The sequence below is a fragment of the Pinus tabuliformis genome, chromosome X (genome assembly GCF_031772625.1).
Source record: "Pinus tabuliformis cultivar Carrire ecotype Pingquan chromosome X, CPIR1, whole genome shotgun sequence".
Taxonomy (NCBI): domain Eukaryota; kingdom Viridiplantae; phylum Streptophyta; class Pinopsida; order Pinales; family Pinaceae; genus Pinus; species Pinus tabuliformis.
Window position 1 is genome coordinate 1,619,807,221 of NC_142308.1, and position 27,123 is coordinate 1,619,834,343.

The window sequence follows — 27,123 nt, forward strand, 5'->3', positions numbered from 1 at the left end:
CTAGTCATACAATACATCCATGTCCAACCACTTGTTCTGACAGCAGAACATTACAAGCACAACCACCTACTCCTCCAAAGAGATGTACTAGCTCTGCGCATTGGAGAAGCCAAGGCTCATTACGATGTTGTCCAAACTTTCTCTAAGATAGTCTTATCAGAAGCTTGGATGACAAAAAGCCTCTACAATGAGTTATGAGGGACTATTTATAGCAAAGGGTGGGGTGGCCCTTGACATTCCCCTTTGAGACCATTCATCTACCCTCATTACTCTTCAATTACTCTATGCATGTTACATTCAACTATCGACACTTGAACTTCCACTTGATAAGACGTTACATTACAATGCACATGTGCCCATGTGAGACAAAATGGCTTGAGCAAACAATGTAAGACATCACTGACACTTGGACCATTGTAGTGAGACCAACTCTTTAACATGCTTGTGATGGTCGAAGGTGATGAGTTGATACCAAGATTGGCTATCCATGATGGTCTTCATGCGCTCAATGGTGACATCTTGTTGAAGCGAACTCTTCCCTTCATTGCATCTAGGTGCACTAATATGGCTCCTCTTTCCAACTCATCTCATAGAATGCGCATGGTCATCTTGGTGCGACCAGACCAGCAACATGTTGATGCATAGTGTCTACACTACTCTCCAAGCATGTGCTGGTGGTCGTGTGCATCAACTTGTCGAGGTACATGTTTAGCTCTAGTCGGACTTGCTTCTTGTTTTCGCCTCGGTCAGTGTGACGAGTGGGTGGGATCTTATGCATGTGCAAAATGACATGCATGTTACTACATTCCCTTGCATGTGATCAATAATACTTCTCACCTTGTCTACCCCATGCCAACTGCTAGGATGGATGTATAACCTGTACAGGCGCAGTTTCATCCGTGAGTGCATGTTGCGGCCCCTGCTGTACTTGTTCCTGTTGCAACTCCTTCTTTGTTATGTTCTCTTCCTTTGCACAATCTTCGTGTCTCATTTTCACCTCATAGCCTGAGTATCCAAGTTTCTTTCATCACAAGTGGATCTGCTTGAGCTTGCAACTTTGTTCAGCCTCTGTGTTGTCAACAACTTTCCTTTTGTGTTTGTTGCATCTGGTATGCTGCCTTCAGCTATTGTGGATGGTGTTGCTTGTTGTGATGTTGTTGCTATCATATCTTGATTTCCTTGTCTATGAACAACTTGATGTCTTCGACGGTAGGCAAGTTCATAGACACTTGATCGACTGCATCCCCAAGTGTGCTCTGAACGGTGTCTTCTACTCTACTCTCTTGGAAGCCATTGTGGATGTGCTACTGAGAGACATATGAACACCTGCGATACCTAGAGACATGGAAAGCAATATGTTAGTCGAAAACCAAAACAAACTTGATAATTGACTTGCAACATACATGTGTGACTGATCATGAAGGTTGCACAATTTCCGCCAAGAGGTAGGGAGACTAACTACCAAAACTATGAAAGGCATAGTCTAGGTTTTTAGGAGGTTGATTGATTGTTGGAATTGCTCAATGCATAGTCTAGCCAAGCCTACTAAGGACTGAAACTGTGTAATGCGCAATTTCAGTCAACAGTGACATGCAACCAGCAAACTGCATTGCGTAGTTTCTTGGGGAAACATGACACTGCCTCCAAGAATTATGCAATGCAAGCATGGAGGTCAGTGCTTGGTTAGATTTGCATAATTTTTGGAGGGAAAGAAAAGCCTTTGCTTCCAGAAATGCGTAGTTTTATTCGGGCAAGGCATGGTCCATGCCGAGGCAGCCTAGTCCAGTCAACGAGTGACTAAAAATATGAGAAGTGTGAATGTATGAGGAGATGAGTCCAAACGAGAGTGAATGATCATTCATGCAAACAACAAGTGCAGGATTCAGGAAATGGGAAAGCATGCAAGTGTGTGAAGCGAGTCGCCACAGTGATGATCGTCCGTGCAAAACAATTTCCTACATGCGACAGCAGTGAGATGAAAATGAAAACTAAAATGGTGCTAGTACAAGCTAGTATGCATTTAAACGACAACAAACACTCACTCAAATTGAGCAGACAACACTCACACAAAGCGAAACACAAAAAGCGACAGAAACGTAGTGAAAGTCACGAACATCGAGCTTATCCCAAGACAACTAAGTTGAATGTGCCGATGACTTCTAGATGCAATGTGGGATGCCATAACTACATGTTCGATGTGAGGAATGAGCTCTGCAGCATCCAGTTGGTCAGTTTTGATAAGATCAAGGTTGTGATGCATATGCCACAAATCTAGGAAAAGTGACACTTGGTGGGAGGTTTCTAATATGATCCTTGCATGTAACCTCCCGCTATTAAAAATAAATCCCTGAAGCAAGGGATGCCTTTGCATGTTTCCTTGTGAGGAGCAGTCCATGCATGCAACTCATTTTTTTCAGTTTAGGGGGGAATTGGTCAACCCAACTACACATGAAAGAGCCTGCCCAACTACTAGGAGAAAATGCGCATTTCTGGGAGGGAGATGGGTTGGCTTCCTAGGAGATTTGTGCAATTTCTGGGCAGAGCAGTTGACTTCTACCTAGGCTTGCGCAATTCCTGGGGTGAGCAGCATTGCTGGGAAGAAGTGTGCAATTTTCTCCGTGAAGCTTGACTCGAAGATTTGCACAATTTTGGAGCTCAATAGGCTGGCAAACAGAATTGCACAATTTCTGGAGGGAAGGCTGGTTTCCCTCCAAAATTGCACAATTTCTTGAGGGAGTTTCTCAGCCTATAGCTGGACCAAGTTTGGAAGAACAACATGTGAGGGGAATGCAACAAGCTCTGAAGGACAGGCTATCAATCTATAAAAGTTTGTAGGGAGGTTCCAAAATGAAGCGAAGGAAAAATTTTGGAGGGTGGCTATAGCCGCTACAAAACTTGGCGACACACTAGTAGAACTCTAGTTCTCTGAATGGACCTTGTTCATGAAAAGCAAGCCTAACACCTTTGGAAGTATTGTTCAGTTGTTAGTTTGTCTTAGTTTCACGCTAGCCTGACTGTAAGATGTAGAATTTGCCTAGATCTTGGTCAAATGACACACATTTCAAGCCAAGGCAACACAGTTGTTTCAATTGGGGTTGAGGGATATATTGGTGAACAAGCAGTATAGTTGTCAGAGTCTTAGTTTCATCTTTGGTGTTTCCCTACTGCCAGTAGGCTTGGACATTACCTCGACGAAGTCACATAGGAACACAAGCACGGCTCCGATTCCAGCGAGCTTGGTTAGTACACCGGTGGAGTTACTTGCATCACCTCTCTGTGCAGGAAGCCTTTCTCTTCTTTCACCTTATTCATTTTTCATTTTTTGAAATTTTCACTTTTCATTTTTTTTTTTTTCATTTTTTCATTTTCACAACTATGCATAGCACTTATTCATTTTAGAGGCAGAAGAGGGATCCCAAATTATTGAGAGAAGAAGAGGTTCTTCCTGCAGAGAAGTAGTTTATTATACCTCTGACATGCCTGTTAAGGTTTTCCCCCTCACCTTACTCTACTTGACTGCGCTAGAAAGGGTTAACCCAAAAACAACCGCCTAGAGTAGGTGACACTAGTTAGCGTGCAAGCATTGCGTTTTCACCAAGGTTCACTTCGAATAGTACATATTTTCCATTGACGTATCACGGACTAAAAGTAACAAGTTCTTCATACAGAGACAGGATGACAGATAACCAAGTAGTGATAGTTGTACAATGCCTCTTGTACTTTACCCAGCTTGTTTCAAGAGTCATACATGGTTTCATGCAAAACTAACCTACGAACAAAACAAACAAACAACAAAGCAAAGTAGAAGCAGAAGCAAAAGTGAAAGCAAAGTGAGTAAGCAAACAAGCAAGTAGACAAACAAACAAACAAACCAAGTAAGCAAACAAGCATGCAAGCAAACCAACTGAAAACAAACACTACTCCTACTCCTAAGGTAACGGTGCATGGGCCTGATCATGCGAAGTGATATTTCCAATGCAGCCACTGGCACATTGGTTGACCCATGTTAGTGAAGGCTTGGTCCGTGAGCAACCCGGTTGTGTGAACCAGCAAGAAAGAAAGATATAACAATGAAGACAAACACACTTCATGTTTAAAAGTGCCCACAGGACATAAGTGAGTACAAGTACATGACAAGCAGTCCATGGACTTATCATGGTGTTTTGCAACACTGCATGTAGTTGTGAAGCATATGCACATTCTTCTCTATGACATGCAAGAAAATGAAAGAAACAAAGACAACTTGTGTCATGCACACGTGCTTGCAATGTAAGATTCCTCCAATGCATGCGTGATGGGATCATGCAGTTCGAGTGGAGGAAGCATGATCTATGTGTCAGATTAATCTTCAATTCATACAGATGAGTGAAGAGGAATCTCGGTTGATTGAATAATTTCCAGATTGGAAGTGAAACTAACCTCAAGAGAGAGAGGGCCTAACATAACCATCATCTCAGGCTAAAGTGCCTTGATAGTCTTGGGTGTTTCGACTTCATCATCAGAAAGATCATCATAAACCTATGGCTTAGAAAAATAGATTGCGATAAAATCATGATCATGATCGAATATGGGAGTAAATGGATCACAACGGCCATGATCAGAAAAATAAATGATTTCATCGGCATACTCATGATCTCGTGAATCAAATAAAGGGGTAGATGAGAAGCGATCAAATTCATCCTCTGTATTTCTAGAAAAGTTAGATGAAGGATCAAGTGGATTTTAAATTAATAACTTATCCTCTCTATTGTCAAATAATGTATTGACATCCGGTGTGTCCTACGAGTGATCAACAACGGGTGCATCCGTGGATGAAGATACACATGCGAAATCATGGATGGCAGGTTCACCAAAGATGTCTGGGAAGAACGGAGGAGGCTTCGACGAAAGGGAGTCATCATTCACTGAGTGTTGATGCTCAAGCTCCCAGTCATACTCTTCATGTATGACAGCACATGTTTGTTGTGAAACACCAACCCCATTGATGGCTTGATCCTTGTTCACAATAAGTGTAGAGTCCAAAATGGAAGAACACAAGACAATATCATTTGGAGGATTATCCGAGTATGAAGGCGGAGGTTGTGGAACAAAATTCATGTGAAAACTAGATGGACTCACAACCAAATATGTGCGAAAATTAAGCGAAGTGATGTTGGGAGGATGTGATAGCTGAACTGATGTGTGAGCATGATCTCCTACATCACTCTGCAGTGATGGAGCTGTTTGATGAGGGGATAGCGGAAAATCACTTGTGACAGTGACTGTATCTGTCTGTGATTGTGCAACTCCATTAATGAATAATATTGAGCGAGGCTTGATTTCAAACTTCTTCTTGGGATGGGTAGATTTCTTAAGGCAATACTCGAATCCTTCCCAAAGATATAAAAACTTCATCTGGCTCTTCAGAGCTTGCAACTACAAATCACGGAAGCGCTAACAAAAATACATAGGCGATTCATGCGGAGCCTTCCATTGTTGTAGCAATTTTTGGTCAAGATGGTCTCGATCAAAATGATAGAAAGTGTCTTCAATGAGATCACAGAAGTGCTCAAGCGAGTGCACACTGTCAGCCGGTAGGCTGCACAGCCATCGATGTGGAGATTCACAAAGTGTGTATGCAAGTAGCAAACTGGCCTGTTCATCAGAACATCCATCTTCCTCATGAAGCATGGAAATAAATTCATGTACAAACTCAGGCCACGAAGCTTCTCCTTCACCATCATACGTGTAAGTGGACAAGAGATCAAAGAACTCCCTCGTGATGGTGACATCTTCAGCATGCGAAAAAAATCATAGAAAGAGAAGAGTGCAAGACTCCATGATAGATATGAAAAGGTTCAAAATAGGATGAGAGAACACACTTGTCATTTGGCCATCCTTCTAGCACCAAAATAGTTCAAACTGTGCTGGACCGCCAACATGTCAAGGGATCTTCCTGGTAAGAAGTCCTAATTAGACCTTAGACCATTTGGTGTAGGAGTCCCAGCAGTGGGTAGTACGGTAATGTCTTGACCACGATTTCGCACATAAGCAAGTAAGATAACTCTGTTGTAGCAAGGTTGTGACAGTTGCAGTAGGACAAGGAAGGTGCATGAATAGTTCTAACACACGGGGAGTAGGGTGAGTGCGCCCCTTGGAAACCTGTGGTAGCACGTGGCTTGGAAGGGAACACACGAGCAAAGATGCATCACAAACTGGAAAGCAATTTAGTTAACAATCCAAAGTGATGGTTAAACCAATCAACACATTTCAATAAGATTCATACATAGTTATACAGAATAGTCCATACATGCATGCATAAGCAAACATATACATATACCATTTAGAGTAAACAAGATAGCTTGAATACAATATGACATATACATGAAATGTGTTGACTCTTTTATATTAAGAATTTTAAGTTCCATTCATACAATACATCCATGTCCAACCACTAGTTCCGACAGCGGAACATTACAGCCACAACCGCCTGCTCCTCCAAAGAGATGTACTAGCTATGCATAGTGGAGAAACCAAGGCTCGTTACAATACTGTCCAAGCTCTCTCTAATATAGTCTTATTGGAAGTTTGGTTGACCAAAACTCTCTAAAATGCGTTATGAGGTTCTATTTATAGCAAAGGGCATGGTGGCCCTTGACATTCCCCTTTGAGACCGTTCATCTACCCTCATGACTCTTCAACTACTCTATGACTGTTACATTCAACTATTGACACTTGAACTTCTACTTGACAAGACGTTACATTACAATGCACACGTTCCCATGTGAGACAAAATGGCTTGAGAAAGCCATGCAAGACATCACAAACACTCCGACCATTGTGGTGAGATCAACTCTTTGACATGATTGTGATGGTCGAAAGCGATGAGTTGATGCCAAGCTCGGTTGTCTTTGATGGTGTCCCTGCACTCAATGGTGACATCTTGCTGAAGCAAACTCTTGCCTTTGTTGTAGCTAGGTGCACTGATATGGCTCCTCTGTCCAACTTGTCTGATAGCATGTGCATGGTCATCCTGGTGTGACCAGATTGGAAACATGTTGATGCATAGTGTCTATGCTTCTCTCTAAGCATGTGTTGGTGGCCGTCCGCATCAAATTGTCGAGGTACGTGTTCATCTCCAGTCGAACTTGCTTCTTGTCTTTGCCTCGGTCAGTGTGCCAAATGGGTGGAATTGCATGCGTGCACACAATGACATGCATGCTACTATATTCCCTTGCATGCAATCAACAACATTGCCCACCTTGTCTGCTTCGTGCTAGTTGTTGGGATGGATCTATAACTTGTATCGGCACACTTTCATCCATGAGTGCATGTTGCACCCCCTGCTGTACCTGTTCCTACTGGAACTCATTCTCTCGTTTATGCATCTCCTATTCTTCCTTGAGTTACAGCTTCAGCACATGCAACTCCTTCTTTGTTTTGTTCTCTACCTTCACGCGATCTTCATGTCATGTCGTCACCTCATAGCTTGACTCCCCAAAGTTTCTTTCATCACAAGTGGATCTGCTTGAGCTTGCAATTTTTTTCTACCTCTATGTTGTCAACAACCTTCCTCTTGCATTCGTTGCATTCAGTATGATGCCTCCAGCTATTGTTGATGGTGCTTCTTGCTGTGATGCTGCTACCATCATATCTTGATGCGCTTGTCTACCAACAACTTGATGTCTTAGTGGATAGGCAAGTTCAGGCACACTTGATCGACTACATCCCCAAGTGTGCTCTGAACGGTGTCTTCTACACTGCTATCCTAGAAGCCATTGTACCTGTGCTATTAAGAGACAGATGAACACCTGTGATACCTAGAGACATAACAACACTCATGGCAAGAAATCTGTCAGTCAAAAAACAAAACAAACTCGAGAAATGACTTGCAACATACTTGTGTAACTGATCATGAAGGTTTGTAACTTCGGCCAAGAGGTCGGGAGACTGACTGCAAAAACTGCGCAAGGCACAGTCTGGGTTTTTAGGAGACTGACTGACTGCTAGAACTACGCAATGCATAGTCCAACCTGGCTTGCTGAGGACTAAAACTGTGCAATGCACAATTTCAGTCAATAGTTACATGAAACTAGAAAACTGCATTACGCAGTTTCTGAGGCCAACAGGAAACTGCCTCCAAGAATTGTGCAATGCAAGCCCAGAGGTTAGTGCTTAGATAGATTTGTGCAATTTTTTGAGGGAAATCAGAGCCTTCGCTTTTGGAAATGCGCAGTGCTAGATGGGCAAGGCACAGTCTGGGCTGAGGCAACCCAGTCCGGCCGAGGGGCGACTGAAAATATGAGAAGTGTGAATGCATGAGGAGATGAGTGCAAACAAGAGTGAATGATCATTCATGCAAACAACAAGTGCAGGATTCAGGAAATGGGAAATCATGCAAGTGTGTGAAGTGAGTCACCGCAGTGACAACCATTTATGTAAAATAGTTTCATGCATGCGATAGTAGTGAGATATAAATGAAAACTGAAAAAGTGCTAGTACAAGCTAGTATGCATGTAAATGATAGCAAGTTCTCACTTAAATCGAGCAGACAACACTCACACAAAGCGAAACACAAAAACTGACAAAAACGCAGTGCAAGTCGTGAACATCTTGCTTACCCCAAGACAAGTGAGCTGAATGTGCCAACGTCTCCTTCATTCAATGTGGGATGCCATATTTGCAAGGTTGATGTGAGGAATGAGATCTGCAGTGTCCAGTTGGTGAGTTTTGATAAGATCAAGGTTGTTACACGCATGCCACAAATCTAGTTAAAGCGACACTTAGCGAGAGGTTTTTGAGATGATCCTTGCATGTAACCTCCAGCTACCAAAAATATATCCCTAAATTAAGGGATGCCTTTGTATGTTGCCTTGGGAGGAGTAGTCCATGCATGCAACTCAGTTTTGCTCGGCCCCAGAGCGAACCAGTCAACTCAACTGCACATGCAAGAACTTGCTTAACTACTGGGAGAAAATCCACATTTCTAGGAGGGTGCTGGGTTAGTTTCCTAGGAGATTTGTGCAATTTCTGGGCAAAGCAGCTGACTACTACCCAGGATTGCACAATTCCTGGGCTGAGCAACCCTGCTGGGAAGAATTGCTCAATTTTCTCAGTCAAGCTTGACTGGTAGATTTGCACAATTTTGGAGCCCGGTAGGCTGCCAGATAGATTTGCGCAATTTCTGGAGGGAAGGCTAATTTCCCTCCAGAATTGTACAATTTCTTGAGGGAGCTGCTCAACGTATAGTTGGACCAAGTCCGGAGGAACATCGTGTGAGGGGAATGCAACAAGCTCTGATGGACAGACTATCATTCTGCAATAAAATCATTGAAGCTTGTGTACTTGACAAAGCAAGACATGCTACTATGATAGGTTGGTAGGGAGGCTCCAAAATGAAGCTAAGGAAAAGTTTGGAGGGTGGTCGTAGCCACTACAACAGGTGGAAAAGTCTAGCTTTTGATAAAGTTGGGTGAGGAGTTCTAGGGAGAAAGTGGCAACATTTTCCAGAGTGGGGGCCAACATCATTTGGTCAATGGATTGGGTTGTAATTATGAAAAGAATGTCACCTATAGGGGCGATGATGTCTCTTTGGGTATGGACATAGCATGATTGACATCTTCTGGTAAATTCTAGGGCTTGGAATGTCAAGGGGAAAATGTAATGGGGGAGGTTGGACTCCCAAAGTCCAATTTCATCAGTCTTTTCTGTATGTTTATCTTCTAACAAGCAATACAATTCCAAAAAATCACAGTCACATTGGGCTTCATTTATCCTGTAATCCATATCAGTTAAAGATATATGATCTAAATCTACAAAAGGGGGAATTAAAGGATTAATGGAATTATCTTGAGTCTTAGTATTAGGAGGCATGACTGTAAAAACTTTGTGAATAGTATGAATTTGCAGAGGAGGCTTACCAAACACAGTAGAAGAATGGACTATTTAGTGAAAATGAAAGGGAACTATCAGTTTTTCTATCTTGATCTAGTTGTAGAATATCTCTAAGAGTGACTGCTATGCGAAAAATGTCAATAATAGAAAGCAAACAAGAAAAAGGGATGAGAACAATAGATGCAAGATCTTTTAAACGCTGTGACGTATGTCCCGTTCAAAATGGTGCAGGACTGTTAGGCTAAACGGTTACCCAGGAGAAATTGAATTAAATGGAGAATGGTAGTTTTGGCCGGGAACACATTTAATAGGCCAGCGTCTATGCCATGCAGCGAGCAAAGAGTGGTGGAGGAAAAGTGGTGGGGTACAGCAGAGTGGATAAGGGAAACTGGTTTCCAGAGGGGGTAGCGGGTGGTTAATGGTTTTAGTGCGAGGGGAGGGGGGGGGTTTGAAATCACTAGAGGGCGACATGTAAGGGATGGTGCCTAGCGGGAGAAACTTCTTTCTGGACCCCCCCAGTAGTAAAGATAAAATGAAGATGGGGGGCCGAAAATGGATAAAGTTCGTGGATGAAGTGCGGGAGAGGATCCCAAGGGTGCTGAGTGGAGTGTACTTTAACCTCAATATGGCAAAGAACTTTATCGTGTTGCGCTTTAATATTTTCTTTTTGATCTTAGGATAAGGAAAAATGTAAACATATAAAGGACTTTATCCATGGTGCACATATGTGCCTTTTTTATTCCCATCCTTAAAATTAGGATAAAATTACATGTGCATATATTTACAAATAACCCAATCTACCTACCCTTAGCTAAACTAGAATTTTTATTCTTTCCTCTAGGATGGACTTAGACTAGCAAACCCACTTTATTTTATTTTATACATAATGGAAAAACTACCTAACCTATCCTTTATTTCTCCTATTGATCCAGATTAAACAGTTGGATCAATGTCATTTTATACCTAACTAATGATTTAACTAGGTTAACCAATTGGGTAAGTCTTTATTCTCTATCTAATTTACAGAAATTGAAAGGAGTTTAATCATGATTACACTGTATGATTAAACTAAAACTAGTGATTGTGGCATTTTGAACAAGATCCACACAACTTTTTATTTTCAGTAATGAAGCAAAACTATCTATGAGTAGTGGAATTTAGACTTGCAACACTTTCAATATTATTCCTTTTTGTTTTTTTTTTTTCTTTTGGTGGGGTTCAATCTTTTCTTCTTTTTCAATATTCTTGTTTTTCTTTTTCTTTTTCTTCTTTATACCCTATTTTCATTTTTTAATTATTTTTCTTTTATTTGGAAATCATTGGAATATTGACAAGTATTTACAAAATATGATTCCTGAGATATAATGCTCAATTACCTTGATATCCTATAAATTATAAGACCCTAACAGTGGCTCCAACTGGGGATAGCACTCTCCTTGTGAGGTTCCAAGAACATATGATCAGTAGCCTTGAGTGTTTTATTTCAGCAATATCTACTGATGATTTATTTGTTTGATTACTTATGGTAACTCATCAATAAAAGCTCAGGGCCTTCGCTGTGGGCTTCAATTTCTGTTAATAGGTCACCCAATCCAAACAATAAAGACAATGATATTTATAATGATGGATGTTAGGAAAAATTCTATTGCTCAGAGAAATAGTGCTTGAGCATCCTACCATTTACAAGTCCCCAAGGTAATTCTGTCCCATCTAAATTCCTGATAAAATATTCATTATTCCCTCTGAAAGCATAAATGACATAAGGACTGATCTATAAGTTGTTGAATTTTCCATGCTTCCCTTTGTCTTCTCTTCTCGAATCCCACTTTAAAACTTTATCACCCAAGGTAAAATCATCCGCTTTTGTCCTTCTGTCAAAAACATTCTTGATATTCTCATGGATGACCTAAGCCTTATTATAAACTTCTTTGCTAGATTGCTACAACTAGATTGTCTGATCAATCCTTATTTGAATGTCATTTGGCTTAGCCTGCAATTCCCGAATTAACTTCATGACTGGAACTCCCAAAGAGGATGGAAAAATGGCATCCATCCCATAAATCAATTAGTATGGTGACATGCCAATTGATTTCTTTGTGGTGAGCCTATCAGCCCAAAGTGCATTTATCAACTTGTTGTGCCATGACTTCTTGTTGTCTGCTAACAGCTTCTTGATAATATTTATCAGACTTTTATTTGAATATTTAGCCAACACATTACCCTGTGGGTAAGAAGTAGTTAAATTTCCCAATGTGATATGGTATTTGCAGAAATAAATCATTTTCTTAGACCTAAAGGCTACAACATAGTCTATAATAAGCTTGTTTGGGCAACCAAATCTAGACAGGATATTGGTTTCTAATAATTTGATGATCACAACATCTGTGGCTAGTATGGAGGGTGTGGCCTTAATCCATTTGGTGAAGTATTCAGTAGCAGTAAGGATCTGTTGTAGTGGCTACAACCACCCTCATAATGTTTTCCTTAGCCTCGTTTTGGAGCCTCCATTCCAAACTTCACAACAACTTGCCTTGCTTCATCAAGTTCATAAGCTTTAGTGTCTTTCTTGCACAAAGGCAGCCTGTCGGTCACAACTTGATCCATTCCCCTCACAGGCTGTTCACCCGGACTTGGTCTAGCTACAGGCTGAGCAACTTCCCCTTGAAATTGCACATTTATGGAGGGCAACCAACATTCCCTCCAAAAATTGCACAATCCTCTCTGGCAGCCTACTAGACTCCAGGATTGTGCAATCTTGCCTACTAACACTCCCAGCAAGATTTGTACAAATCTCCCTAGCAAGGCTGCTCAACCCAGAATTTGCACATATCTGGGCAGCAGTCAGTTGCTCTGCCCAGAAATTACGCAAATATCCTAGGTAGCCAGCGCAACTCCGAGCCAGAAATGCACTTTTTTCTCCAGCAATCAAGCAGTCTCTCACATGTGCAGCTGAGTAGACCGATTCCCTCCAAGACTGAGAAAAACAAACTTGCATGCATGGGCTACTTCTCTCAAGGCATCATGCAAAGGAATCCCTTTTTTCAGGGATCTATGTTTAGCAGTTGGAGGTTACATGCAAGGAGCAATTCCGAAACCTCCCACCAAGTGTCGCTTCCCCTAGATTCGTGGCATGCACGTCACAACCTCGATGTTATAAAAACTCATCAACCGGATGCTCTAGAGCTCATTCCTCAAATCAACCTTGTATCTTTGACATCCCACATCACATCTAGGAGCAGTCGGCACGTTCAGTTCAACTGTTTTGGGGTAAGACCACTTCCCATCCCTTGTGCTGCATTTCTGTCGCTTTTTGTGCTTTCTCTTATGGGAGAACTATTTTCTTGGTTTCTTTGAATGCTTGCTGTCATCTACATATATACTAGCTTGTCCTACCTTTGTTTCAATTTTCGTTGCTATCTTGCTATTGTCACATGCATGAAACTCTTTTGCACGGTTCGCCCAACCGACAAACTGCCTCACCCACATGCATGTTGATCTATTTGTTGAATATTTCATTCATGTTTTGCATGCACTTTCAATCACTTCTTCTATCACTTAGTGTCACCATGCATTTACTTTCTTAGTTGCTTTCAGTTGCCCGTTGGCGAGTCGGGCCAACCTTGGCCTAGACTCTGCCTTCACCAAGGCTGCATTGCATAATCTGGGGAAGGAAGGCTCATCTTCCTCTCCAGATTTGTGCATTCCTGTCCAGCACTAGCCTCCAGGACTATTTTGCGCATTTCTGGATGACAATGGCTTCTTGGCCCAAGAAATTGTGCAAATATGTCCCTAGGCGAGCAGTCAGCAACCAGAATGGACTATGCATTGTGTAGTTCCAGTAGTCAGCCAGTCTACCAACATCCCAGACTGTGCCTTGTGCAGTCTTGGCAGTTGGTTTCCCGACCTCCCAGTCGAAATTACGCAACCTTCATGATCATGAACCCAGGTATGTTGCAAGTCAGTTTTCATGTTAATTTTGGTTGTCGACTGACAGATTGTTTGCCATGAGTGTTGCCATGTCTCCAAGTATCTCAGGTGTTCATTTTCCTCTCAGAAGTATAGGTACAATGGTTTCTAGGAGAGAAGAGACGAAGACACCATTCAGAGCACACTTGGGGATGTTGTCGATCAATTGTCCATGGACTTGCCTACCCATGAAGACATCGAGTTATTCGTAGAGAAGGACATCAAGACATGATAGCAGCAACATCACAGTGAGTAGCATCATGAATAGCAGTAGAAGACAACATACCAAACACAACGAATGCAAGAGGAGGGTTTTTGACAACACAGAGGCAAAACAAGGTTTCAAACTCAAGCAGGTCCATTGATGATGAAAGAAACTTTGGAGACTCGGGCTATGAAGTGACGGTGTGACATGAAGATCGTGTGAAGGCAAAAGATGGAACAAAGAAGGAGTTGCATGTGCTAAAGCAGTAACTCATAAAGAACATGAAGCTCCATAGACAGACGAATGAGTTACAACAGGAACAAGAATAGCAGTGGGCGCAACATGCACTCACGGACGAAACTATGCCTGTACAAGTTAAGGATCCATCTTAGTAGCTAACATAGAGCAGACATGGTGAGTAGTGTTGTTGATCACATGAAAGGAATTCAACAGCACACATGTTGTTGAGCGCACACATGCAATCCAGCCCCTTCAACGCACTCACCAAGGTGAAGACAAGAAGCAAGTCCAACTGGGGCTAAACATGTATTTCGGTAATTTGGTGCGCATGACCACCAGCACACACTTGAAGATCATCACAGAAACTATGCATTAGTGTGTTGCTGGTTCACCTGTAACCAAGAAGACCATGCGCATGCCAGCAGACGAGTTGGATGAAGGGGCCGAACCAATGCATCGGTTGCAATGGAGGTAAGAGTTCTCTTCAGCAAGATGTCACCATGAGGTGCATGCACACCATCATGGATGACCAAGCTTGGAACCAGCTATCCACCTTCAACATTACAAGCATGTCAAAGAGTTGGTCTCATCACAGTGGACAGAGTGGCAGTGATGTCTTGCAAGGCTTGCTCAATCCATGTTGTCTCACATGAGTACATGTGCATAGTAATGTTGAGTTATGTCAAGTGTAAGTCAAGTGTCAATAGTTGGATGTAACAGTCATAGAGTAGGTGGAGAGTCATGAGGGTAGTTGAACTGTCACAGAGGGGAATGTCAAAGTTCACCCCACCCTTTTCTATAAATAGTCCCTCATAACTCATTGTATAGGCTTTTGGTCAGCCAAGCATCTACTAAGACTATCTTGAAGAAGGCTTGGACAGTATTGTAACGCGCCTTAGCTTCTCCGTTGCATGGAGCTAGTACATCTCTTTGGAGGAGCAGGCAGATGTGGCTATAATGTTTCACTGTTGGGGCTAGTAGTTTTACATGGATGTATTGTATAATTGTGACTTACACTTCTTTATATAATAAGTGCTAGCACATTTTCATGCATATGTTGTTATTGTAGTTGGACTGCTCCAGTTGCCTTAATGATATATGTTTTTTAACTTACGTACTTTTGTATGAACTGATTTGTATGCAATTATATGAATCTTGTTGTTAATGTGTTGTATATGTTGTTAATGATGTCATCATCCATGTTGACTGCTCTGTCGGACATCAAACAAACCTTTCACATGAACCTTGTTGTAACAATCATCGCACTCATCTCAGATTGATCCATGAGTGTTATACATGTTATATTACCTTGTATGATGTGACTACCGCATCAGAGTGGACTGCTCTGCTAGAAGTTATGCATGTCCTTTCATTTTGTGTGTTCCTAGCCAAGTTGGGACTGATCCCATTCAACCTGGAACTCACCTTCACCTTAATCTCCCTTCAAAGTGTTAGAACCTCTCATACACCTTCATTGACTCATTGCATCAATCACACCCTCGCTACTGACAGAGTTATCTTACTTTCCTCTGTGCGACATCACAGTCAAGGAATTACCTTACGACCCACTATTGGGACTCCTACATCAAACAGTCTGAGGTCTAATTGGGAGTTCTTACTAGGGAGATCCCCTTGACATGTTGGCAGGTCAAACACCGTCAGCAAGATCCATTTATGTTCAGTGAAGGATAGTCGGTGGATTTCTCAAATGAAATCCAATCCCCACTGTTGGAAAGGGCTTTCAACAGATATGGACTTCAAAGGTAGAGGAAAAAGCTTCCTTTTCCCCTCAAATATTTGACATTTGTGGAAAGATGATCGAGGTCCGGGTGTGATGAAGGACCCTTCCAAGACTTTTTACCTTTGTGATGTGTTAATTTGTATTTTTAAAAGAACATAAATGAATATATCTACATGTTGTAAAGAAGAGGAACATGACAATCATCAACATGAAAACATAAGCCATTGATAACGGAATTCTTTCAGGAGTGACTACATCTCTGGGCCCTGGTGTCAAGATGGTGTAGGCCACTGCATTAAGCGCTGTCAATAGTGATGATGTACATAAGAGGTGATGTCACTATCATACAAGGAAAATGCCCTCATGCAGGAGTGGCTCCAAGAGATGTTCCGCTACAGAAACTCTCAGTCAAAAAGGACTCCTATCAGTATGACCTAAAATCATGCATGACGATATTGAGCATCCCACCAACATGGCGTAAAAGGGATCTCAATGCAAACATGCATGGTGACACATGAGTATCCCATCAACATACAACAAAGGGATCTCAAATAAAACATGACAAATCATGAAAAACAAATACATCACATAGCTGATTCCACATCACATCAAGCAGGAATTATTAGACAAGTAAGAAACAAGATTCCACATCAACATCAAACAGGGATCTGTGCAACACAATGCATAGAAAAAAGAAGTACATGAACATACTACATATACCTCACATCCAGGGACCATCTGAAGAAAAGGATGTCAAGTTGCTGGAGCTGGCTGTACCATCGATCTCATGGCGTCGAATCTCATGGAATGGTTGTTCGCATGCTGAATGCTAACACCTGCACTCCACCTAGAAAAGTGGCCGAAAAATGAAATGAGAAAATGGAAAATATGAACACACCATCAGATTTGTGGCGTCGAATAGTGAAAAATCAACTGTCAAAATTCTGAATTATGAGAAAGTGGAAATCTGGGGCTCAAGGAATCTTTTAGATTCCCCCTAGATTCCTCAAAGATTCCCTCCTCTGGGTCCTCTGCAAATCGGATGCTCATATCAGGAAACCGGTTGTGCCATTGGGTTTGTGTCACTAAGAGGTGTAATATCAACATAAAATTTGTCCAGTTTGGACACTGTAAAAATTTCACCTTCCTGAGAATTTTGCTCAATCATGGTTCCACCTACAATAAATTAATTAAAAGTTCTACCTCGGTTTCCATGCGCGCTCTTGCTCCTCCATTCTTGGGCGCAATAGGAAAATGTTGGGTTTATATTAAATTTTTGGGTGGATTTACCAATAATATGGTTTGATGCATTGGTTAATTTCAGAATCAGTTGAGGAGGGGTCAGGTGGTCAATCCCCGCCCCTCTCATTTTAATACATTATTGTTTTAATAAAAACCGCATGTGTATTTTTGCTAGGGTTCAGGTCCACATTGGGTGGCCCACCCCATACCCTCTATAACCATGCAGTTGGCACATTTTAAGTGGCGCATTAAATGTTTTGTTGGCGCGTTATACGTATTTATGATGCAGTGAGGTGGTACGTTCCATATATGGGTTTACGTCGGTGCATCAATGGTATTGGTGTGGGCGTCCGAGTGGTGGGCCAGCCATTCCAGCCGGGTGGGTTCAAAACCCGCCACCCACGACTTAACATGTGGCATATGGTATAGTTTGGTGGGGCGTGGGCCAGGTCCAACGGAGGTGGCCTGCCCACCGCCCGAAGTTATGTCTATTATGGGAGTTTGGAGGAGGGTCTGGTGGGGTCATGGCCGACGGCCCATATTAAAACATTAGCATTTATGGTTGTGGTTGGGCCGGCAGGGGTCATGGACCATCGGTCCTTTAATAATCAACTTTTTTTGTTATGAATTTTTGGGGTGGTGGGGGTTGTGGCCGAAGGAGACAAACTAACCAGGCCACAAATTCACTTGGAATCTGGCCCAGGTTGGCCGAAATTTGGTGGCTGGATTTTGTCCAAGTTGCGGCCTCCTTAATCCTACCCAGCCACCAAAGTCAATTCCTGTCTCGGCGCATTCCCCAACTTCCTTTCTAACATACCCAAGTCCTGTCTGATGGGGTAATTCCTCCACTTTGATGGGGTTGACAATTCCTTGGCCATTAATGCCCAAGCCTTTGCCTTCATACCCCATTTTCTTCAACAGTTTGGAGTCAATTCCTGTCGTATTATTTTCAAAAACAACGAAATAATCATCAGGACACATACATAAATTCAGAGAATTACATTTTACCTCACATGGGTCACACTACAACTTTTCCAAGGCCTCGTCCTTTGCTTGCAGTTGTCATAGCAAACTATGTTTCTCCTCTTTCGCTTCATATAGAAGCATCTTTAATTCAGTGTTATATGTTTCAAGACTTTAGTTGTTGTGCTTCAGTTCTTCCAGGGCCTCTTCCGTGGCTTGCAACTGTAGCTGCAATCGCACCTTTTCCTTTGCCTCTTTCTATAGAGTTTCATACATTATTTCCACCCTTTTGGAAATTTTGAGCATGGTCTCATACATCGCTTTTTCATCCTCTGTCGCTACATGCTCCATTGTTCACGCTTGCAATTCACATCCACGCAAAGACTGCTCTAATACCACTTGATCCAGGTCTGGGTGTGACAAAGGACCCTTCCAAGACCTTTTACTTTCATGATGTGTTAATTTGAATTTTTAAAATAAAATAAATGAATACATCTGCATGTTGTAAAGAAGAGGAACATGACAATCATCAACACATGAAAACATAAGCCGTTGATAAGGGAGTTCATCCAGGAGGGACTACATCTCTAGGCCCCGATGTCAAGATGGTGTAGGCTGTTGCATTAGGTGTTGTTAATAATGATGATGTACATAAGAGGTGATGTCGCTATCATCCAAGTAAAATTCCCTCACGCAGGAGTGGCTCCAAGAGATGTTCCGCTACAGGAACTCTCAGTCAAAAAGGACTCCTATAAGTATGACCTAAACTCATGCATGATGATAATGAGCATCCCGCCAACATGGCATAAAAGGGATCTCAAAGCAAACATGCATGGTCACACATAAGTATTCCATCAACATACAACAAAGGGATCTCAAATAAAACATGATGAATCATGAAAAACAAATACATCACACAGCTGATTCCGCATCACATCAAGCAGGAATTATTAGAAAAGTAAGAAACAAGATCCCACATCAACATCAAATAGTGATCTGTGCAACACAATTCATAGCAAAAAGAAGTACATGAACATACTACATATACCTCACATCTAGGGACCATCTGAAGAAAAGGATATCATGTTGTTGAAGTTGGTCGTACCATCGATCTCACGGCGTCAAATCTCATGGAATGACTGCTCGCATGCTGAATGCTGACACCTGCACTCCACTCAGAAAAGTGGCCAAAAATGAAATGAGAAATGGAAAATATGAACACACCATCAAATTTGTGGCATTGAATAGTGAAAAATCGACTGTCAAATTTCTGAATTCTGAGAAAGTGGAAATCTGGGGCTCAAGGAATCTTTTAGATTCCCCCTAGATTCCTCCAAGATTCCCTCCTCTGGGACCTCTACAAATCTGCTGCTCATATCAAAAAACTGACTACACCATCGGGTTTGTGTCACTGAGAGGTGTAAGATCGACATAAAATTTGTCCAGTTTGGACACTGTAAAAATTTCACCCTCCTGAGAATTTTGCTCAATCATGGTTCCACCTACAATAAATTAATTAAAAACTCTGCCTCAGTTTTCGTGCGCGCTCCTTCTCCTCCATGCTTGGGCCCACTAGGAAAATGTTCGGTTTATATTAAATTTCTAGGTAGATTTACCAGTAATATGGTTTGATGCATTGGCTAATTTCGGAATTAGTTGAGGAGGGGTCGGGTGGTCAATCCCCGCCCCACTCATTTTAATACATTATGGTTTTAATAAAAACCGCATATGTATTTTTGTTGGGGGTCGGGTCTGTGTTGGGTGGCCCACCCCATACCCTCTGTAACCATACAGTTGGCGCATTTTAAGTGGCTCATTAAATGTTTTTTTGGCGCGTTATACGTATTTATGGTGCAGGGAGGTGGTACGTTCCATATATGGGTTTACCGTGGGTGCATAAAAGGTATTGGTGTGGGTACTCGAGTGGTGGGCCGGAAATTCCAGCCAGCTGGGTTTGAACCCCACTGCCCATGGCTTAACTTGTGGCATGTGGTATAGTTTGGTGGGGTGTGGGCCGGGTCCACTAGAGGTGGCCTGCCCACCGCCCGAAGTTATGTGTATTACGGGAGTTTGGAGGAGAATCCGGCAGGGTCATGGTCGCCAACTGTTATAGACATTTTTGGGCACTGCAACCCTAATCAAACATATCCATAAACCAAGGGCTGCTAAGTCCCTAAAAGTGTTGTTCCATCCCCTAAAAGAACAAGGTCAGCGGATTACATCATCTCCCAGAAGTTCTCCATGAAAAACTACTCAGAACTAGTAAAAACTGAACCATCTCACCTGCTCCATGGTCAAAGTGCACTGCATCCCACCTAAATGCACATGGGAGGTGCGATGCATACTGAAAATCCCTTCTATGGGGTGCGCTGGGCGAGAGTGGACAAAGGGCAGAGTCAATTTGCGAGGTGGATGATCATGGAATCTTCCAGAAACTTCTCCTGTGACACTTGCCTCTCTGCATTCGCCCAGGGATGAGTAAGAGATCATCAATCTCCAAGTGGAATCAAGAACTATCAGAGAGAGGACACTAATCAAATCTCAGAAGCTGACTCACCCCCTTACAAACATCTATATATGGATCCCTCATCCCAGAGATCCGAAGGCTGGAATTTTGTATCTTGTAAGGAAGTGTTGCTGGTTTCTTGGTGAAACATCATAGTGTTGGGTGATCTAAGCTTTTCATGAGGTGAAGAAGGGCTTTCTTGCTAAGAGGATGACGCTGGGTCAGAGCAATTGGTTGTAATCCTCTTTGCTTTTCTTGATATTAATAAAGCCATTCAAGTTTTCCTCCACATTCTTGTATGATTAATGATATATGCATTTGTGTGGTCAATATATATCTCGTCCTATATTGTTTATGATAGTAGATCTTTGTTCTTGGATAGTGTTATGCTGCTTTGATTCAACAGGTGATCTTTGAAGCTAGGTAGACAAGGAAGCGAGTGGCAAAGATCTATCAGAAGGGAGAGGAATCAAGCAAGGAACCAAGCGCAAGACAGAGGTTGGTCTCCTTTATTCCCCTCTTATCTACTTCTCATAAAGGGAAACGAAAGTAGTTTTAGTTTGTTTGTTTCTAAGATAGCTACCAGTCTTAGTGGGACTAGTAGCTCTGCATAGACACTAGATTTCCTGATAACAAAATGGCGACTCCACTTGGGAGCGAATATATTGTTTGTTTTTCTATATTTGTTTGCTTTATAAACTTACAGACGAAGCCTGAAGTCAAGCCAGCTAGCCTTCGAACTGCATTTGCTATGCAAGTGCAAAGTAGATCAATGCTGCTTCAGTATATCTCCGGGTTTTGTTTATGAACTGAACAATCGATTTACAAACTCTCTAATTGCCCTTGTGGTGGCTCTAGTGACCTCCTTAGATCTACCCTTGTGATTTATTTACTGATTACCACTTGCTCGGCCTAAATCCCTGAACTGTGCTGCAAATTGTGATCAAGAACTGGATCAAAAGTCTCGCACTGTACCATCGCACCCTCTCTTCAAGCATATCAGTATGCATCGCACTTCCCGTGTGCTATAGGTGGGATGCATATTGGAATCCCTGTGTAACAGGTGCGCAAATCAAAAAAGGCTAATTTTGCCTCCAGACTTTGGTTTTTCTTCACTCTTTTTAGCTCTATTCAGAAGTTTTGTTGTCTGTAGTCAGTATACCTCTATTGGAAACCCCCTTCCTTGCCATTATTCCACCTCCATTGTGCAAAGAACTGTAAATGTTTTTATGTATTGTGAGCCATTTTCAGTTCTCTTTTACAAAGAAGTAGTGTAATTGAACTGTCATTTCTTGATTTGGAAGTGTCGCAAGTGTCGTTTTCAGTCATAGAAGAGAATCTGATTGTTCTTGATAGTCGATTACACTGTTACTCTTGTATTTGATTTGAATTAGTAGTTTTTCAAGTGTCGAAAGCAAGTTTTCAATTCCGAATCACAAAGTGTCGTCATTGTCTTCATTTTGTCTCGAAAAGAAGCTTGTTAGTAATGTCGCTTTGAAAAATAATTCAGATTTGCGCTTAGCTTTCTTTTTATCATTCACACATTAAGAAGGCTGAAAACAAATACATGCATGTGCATTTGCATTTAGACTGTTTGTTGGTTTGATTTAGGATAGTGCATATAGTGTGTGCTCTCTGCTCTATGTTGAAAGAATATCATCTCTCTTTCTTTAGTAGCTAGGATTTTCATTGCAAAAAGAAGATTAAACGATTGTTTATCATCTTAGATTGAATTTTAGGAATTGTATATCTACATCACGTGGTGAACTTGAAAGGAAAATTTCTTAAGCAAGATCAACTGCAAAACAAATTTAATGAATCTAAAAACGCTTTGGAACCTAACGCACAACATTTAGAAGTCTAGGCTAGAGATGTCTTTCGGCGTCGTAAAGCCTGGTAACTGTTGTTTTCATTGCTGGTTGGGTGATTCCTCCACTTTGAGACGATAAGTGCCAGTACGGACTTGTGCTCCCATGTACCGTCGAGTATATATTGGGAGACCACAATAGGCTATATCCTTTATCCATAGGAAGCCGTGTCTACCGCCCTATCGATCGCAGTGCACTAAACACAGCATTCAGGAAGATTGAATGTCGTACCATAAAAAGTATTCTGCAGTTTTGCGATTGGTTTGGTAATCCCTCTGCCTAGATTTCCAGAGTAATCTCTTTCGTTCCTTTTCAGACTCCTTAAAGGAAAAGGTCCATCTGAGCACTTGTCACTTCAAGCTCATTAAAAATCGAAGGCGACTAGAGTCATATTTTGTTTTTTTCTCGACTCTTAAAAATGAAAAAACAAGTTGTGTCAAAGCGTCTAAAATTTATTTTAATCAGAATAAACATCACCTTTTCTACATTGGTCTTAGGTCGAGAAAAATGGAGTCCACCAACCAAGGAGTTCCCCTTGGAGGAAATCCTAGTCCTTTCTCCTCTTGGGGAGATGTTGGTGCACCTCATATGACCACATTGTCGCTTCCAGGATTGACAATCGGCCTGCCCGTATGGCTCTTCTCGACCTCTGTCGTTCAAAACACCGTGATTCCTGAGCAATGAAGTAAGAAACTAGACGATACCAAGGCTAACCCCCAACCTTCTACTTAGTATGATTCTCCCTCTCCTCCTTCCTCTTCGCTTGGTGAAGCTGGTAAAGCCAAAAATCAAGTAACTAAGAAGGAGAAGAAGGGGAAGGAGAAGAAAGAGAAGAAGAAGAAGGAGCCAAAGGCGAAAAGTGGCAACCAGGCATCATCTAGTGAAAATCCACACACTGCGCTGTCAAAGCGTAAATCTCCATGTGTCATTTGCAAAGGAGATCATTGTCATCGAGATTGTCCATGCATCCCTCGGATCCTAAGGGACTGGTCTCCTCGTTTTCACAATCCAGTGTTAACAATCTCTAATGATCATGTTGAAAGTACACCGTCAACTAGTGAAAGCAAAGCGTCGGGACAGAAAAGGAAAAGTAAATTCCCTTGTAAACTGTGTGAAGGCGATCACGCCGTCCACCGTTGTCCCTTCCTAGACAAGGCTAAAAGAGTTTTGGACGACCGTCCGGTTTCACCATTACGACTTCCTCCTGGATATAAGAAACTCTTTCCAAGTCCATCACTAGTTGAAAATCCGACTGACACGCCATTGTGGTCAGTCGAAATGTCTATCATTTAATCATTGAAGATAAACCATTTGAATCCACACTAGACGAAAGTCAAAAGGTCGAGGCGGCAGTTGACCCGGTCTTGCCTTCAGAAGGTCCATCTTCAGATGATACAGTCACCGGAGAGAACAAGAACGACACCGTTCAAATTCTCTTCGTAAACACAGACTCCGACGAACATGGGGGCAGTCTACTCGTTCCTTTACCGCAGGAAGGAAGTTCGTCAGAGTCATATCTGGCCGTCTATTCAGTCCCACCTCCAAGCAACCTAGTTGTTTCCTTCGATTGGAATCTACTAGGCAGACCCCGTTTACCGGGTAGTGTACCATTTCGAATCATTGCTCAAATATATAGAATGGTCATGGCCAATACCATCATATATGAAGAGGCTTCTGTGAGTATCCTTTCCTCAACTGCTTGGAAAGCGCTTGGTTCGCCATCACGTTTTCCTGAAATGAGAAATCTAACAGGCTTTGACAAAGGAACCAGTCGACCATTAGGGTTCCTTCCCAATGTGCCGATGACATTGAGAAGGAAAACTGTTCACATGAACGTAATGGTAGTCCAAGGGCCCCTAGATTATAATCTACTCCTTGGACGCGACTATATTTATTGCATGGGAGCCATTGTCTCCTCACTCTTTAGAGTAATGTGTTTTCCGCATGAAGGAATAGTGGTCAAGCTCGTAGACCAACTTTCATTCCCCGGTTCACACATAGAAAATAGTAAAATACCATCCCTGAATGGTCTTTTCACGCAAGGAATGTCTCATCAATCCCCAGTCCGTCCACCTGATGAGTGCAAGTGATTCGAGAGGACATGACTAAAACCCAGGGGCATGCACCCTGGTCTGTTTCGACAGGAAAACCTTGGGTATAGGGTAGGTTTCCGCGAAGGATATATGACTGGTTTGTGAGATTAAACTGGAATAAGATTCCTCCGTTAAAGTTATGTGAGTGGAGGCAAGTTGCGTTGCTCACCTTTGTCTATTTCGGTAGACATCGCCAAGGAAGTGTTTTGTCTGAAGTGCGGATAGAACAATCTTTGGTAACCTGGAAATTTTTCGCTATACCTGGGGGCATGCAAACCTTTTGGCATGCAAGCAAAGAGTGACCATTTATTTTTTTAAATTTGTAGGTCCTCTAACCCTTTAAACTCGTAGGATTGGTCGTTTCCTAACTTGCATAAAGAAAGGATGTGGGGCAAAGCTTTGAAAAAATGCCGTCTTAGATGAGACATCCTTATTATATGACTGGATCGAGTAGTTTTTATGTGGAGTTCAAGCTCGTTAAAAATTAAACATAAGTAGTGAGCAAATGGTTTCCCCAGAGTTTAAGCTCATTCATTAAAAACTGAACCAATTTCCGGTAAATAACTATCGTGAATGCATTATCATCAACCTTTGAAGCCTTGGTCGTGTTCTCATCATCACCTCCACTCTATATTGGCCGATCATTCACCTCCATTTGATTGTTTACCCTTTTGAGGAACAGCTATGAAGAGTGATCCTGTTAGCCATCCTTGTGACACTACTGTGATTAGAAAATTCCAAACCTTACCTGGAATTAGTTGCTACCCGAATTTATCACTCATTCCTCGAAAAACGAGTCTCCTTTAAGCTCTTTTCATCTGACTCGTAAAATATGAAAATATTGCCAAGAAATTGGCCTCTCCAGCTCATTAAAGTGACCAGAAGTGCTATCCCTCCTTTAGATTTTAATATTTTTGGACCTGAGGGATTATTACACAAAACGATCGAGCGCTTGTTTTGTTCGGCTCATTAAAATTACCGAAAATTCATCCCTTTTGTACTATTTTATACTTTTTTGGACTTAAGGGATTATATGACGAAAAAGGATTGTTGGACTTTTCTTTACGTCTCTTTCAGACTCTCTAAAATTGAAAAGGACCGAGTTATCTTTGTCATTAAACTCGTTAAAACCGAATAGCGACAAACTTGTCCATATAGACAAGAACGAGTTTCACTATCACTAGGCTCGTTAAAATATAGCGATGGGTTTGCCTGAAGGGCAAATTATAGAACAATAATATGTTATCATCCTCAAGCTTGACAAAAATAAAGAGGTACTTGTCAAATTGGGAAGAAAACTTGAAGAAACTTTATTAGTAGCAAGTCGCTCTTGAACATGACACTTTCACTCCGCATCTGAGTCGGGTTGGGTTGTTCCGTTCACTGGTCATATCACCATTGGTCCATCACACCATCCACATTTGGGGTTAATGCTACCAATCCATCATGTCAGTGTCACCGATATGTTCAAGAGAAGTCGCTCAGAGAATTCACCTGTGTCTCATCCACTGCAATACATTCACGCTCCATTCTTTCATGACCGCCACCCTGAACCCTGTATCATCAGATCGTTTTCACCTCCAAAATCATTTACTCCATTCTGTGCTGTAGATGTGGGATTCATTAAGGCCCTCCTACGGCGGGTCGCTTCTTGTCAACATCAGCTCATTATCCAAGAAGTCGACTTAGGGACAACCCTTTCAGTACTTTGAAGCTTGCATGCCTCAATGGCAAGTTTCTCACTTCCGGCGACAGGTTTACATCAATGGCCTTCGACTGAAAGATTTTGCGTGGTGTTCGATGCCAATTCCCTTATTCACACCACATGAATTGTACTGTAGTAACTTGAGGGTCATCATCATTATCAGTGATTCCTCTCGCGCCTGTTAATAGCTTACATCATCGGCTGGTAATCAGGCGATGTCTTTCCATGTTCGACTCCAGAACATCTCTCACATTGATCGACTTGTACTTTGCGTGAAGATCAAACGAGATTGAAGACCCCAGATCTAGTTTCATCCATCCGGGCTGCGATATATATTCTGGAAAATAAAGACATCAAATGTACATCATTGCTGCACAGATAATCATCCAACCTAAGGGATGATGGCTCTACCAGAATCATCAGTCTGCATGCAGACGATTGTCTGTCTTATGTACATGAAAATGAATTTATAAAGTTGAGCATGGGAATGCCCGCCTCAGCTAGATCATGAAAATATTATGAAGATAATGTATTGTATTGTATCTTATTACAGGTCGCCTTCCAGCTCGAAAAAACTTCAGATCCTCATGATAAAGCATTTCACCCGACATCAAAAGATTAACGACCTCATGCTTTAGGGGGCAACTGTTATAGACATTTTTGGGCACTGCAACCCCAATAAAACATGTCCATAAACCAAGTGCTCCTAAGTCCCTAAAAG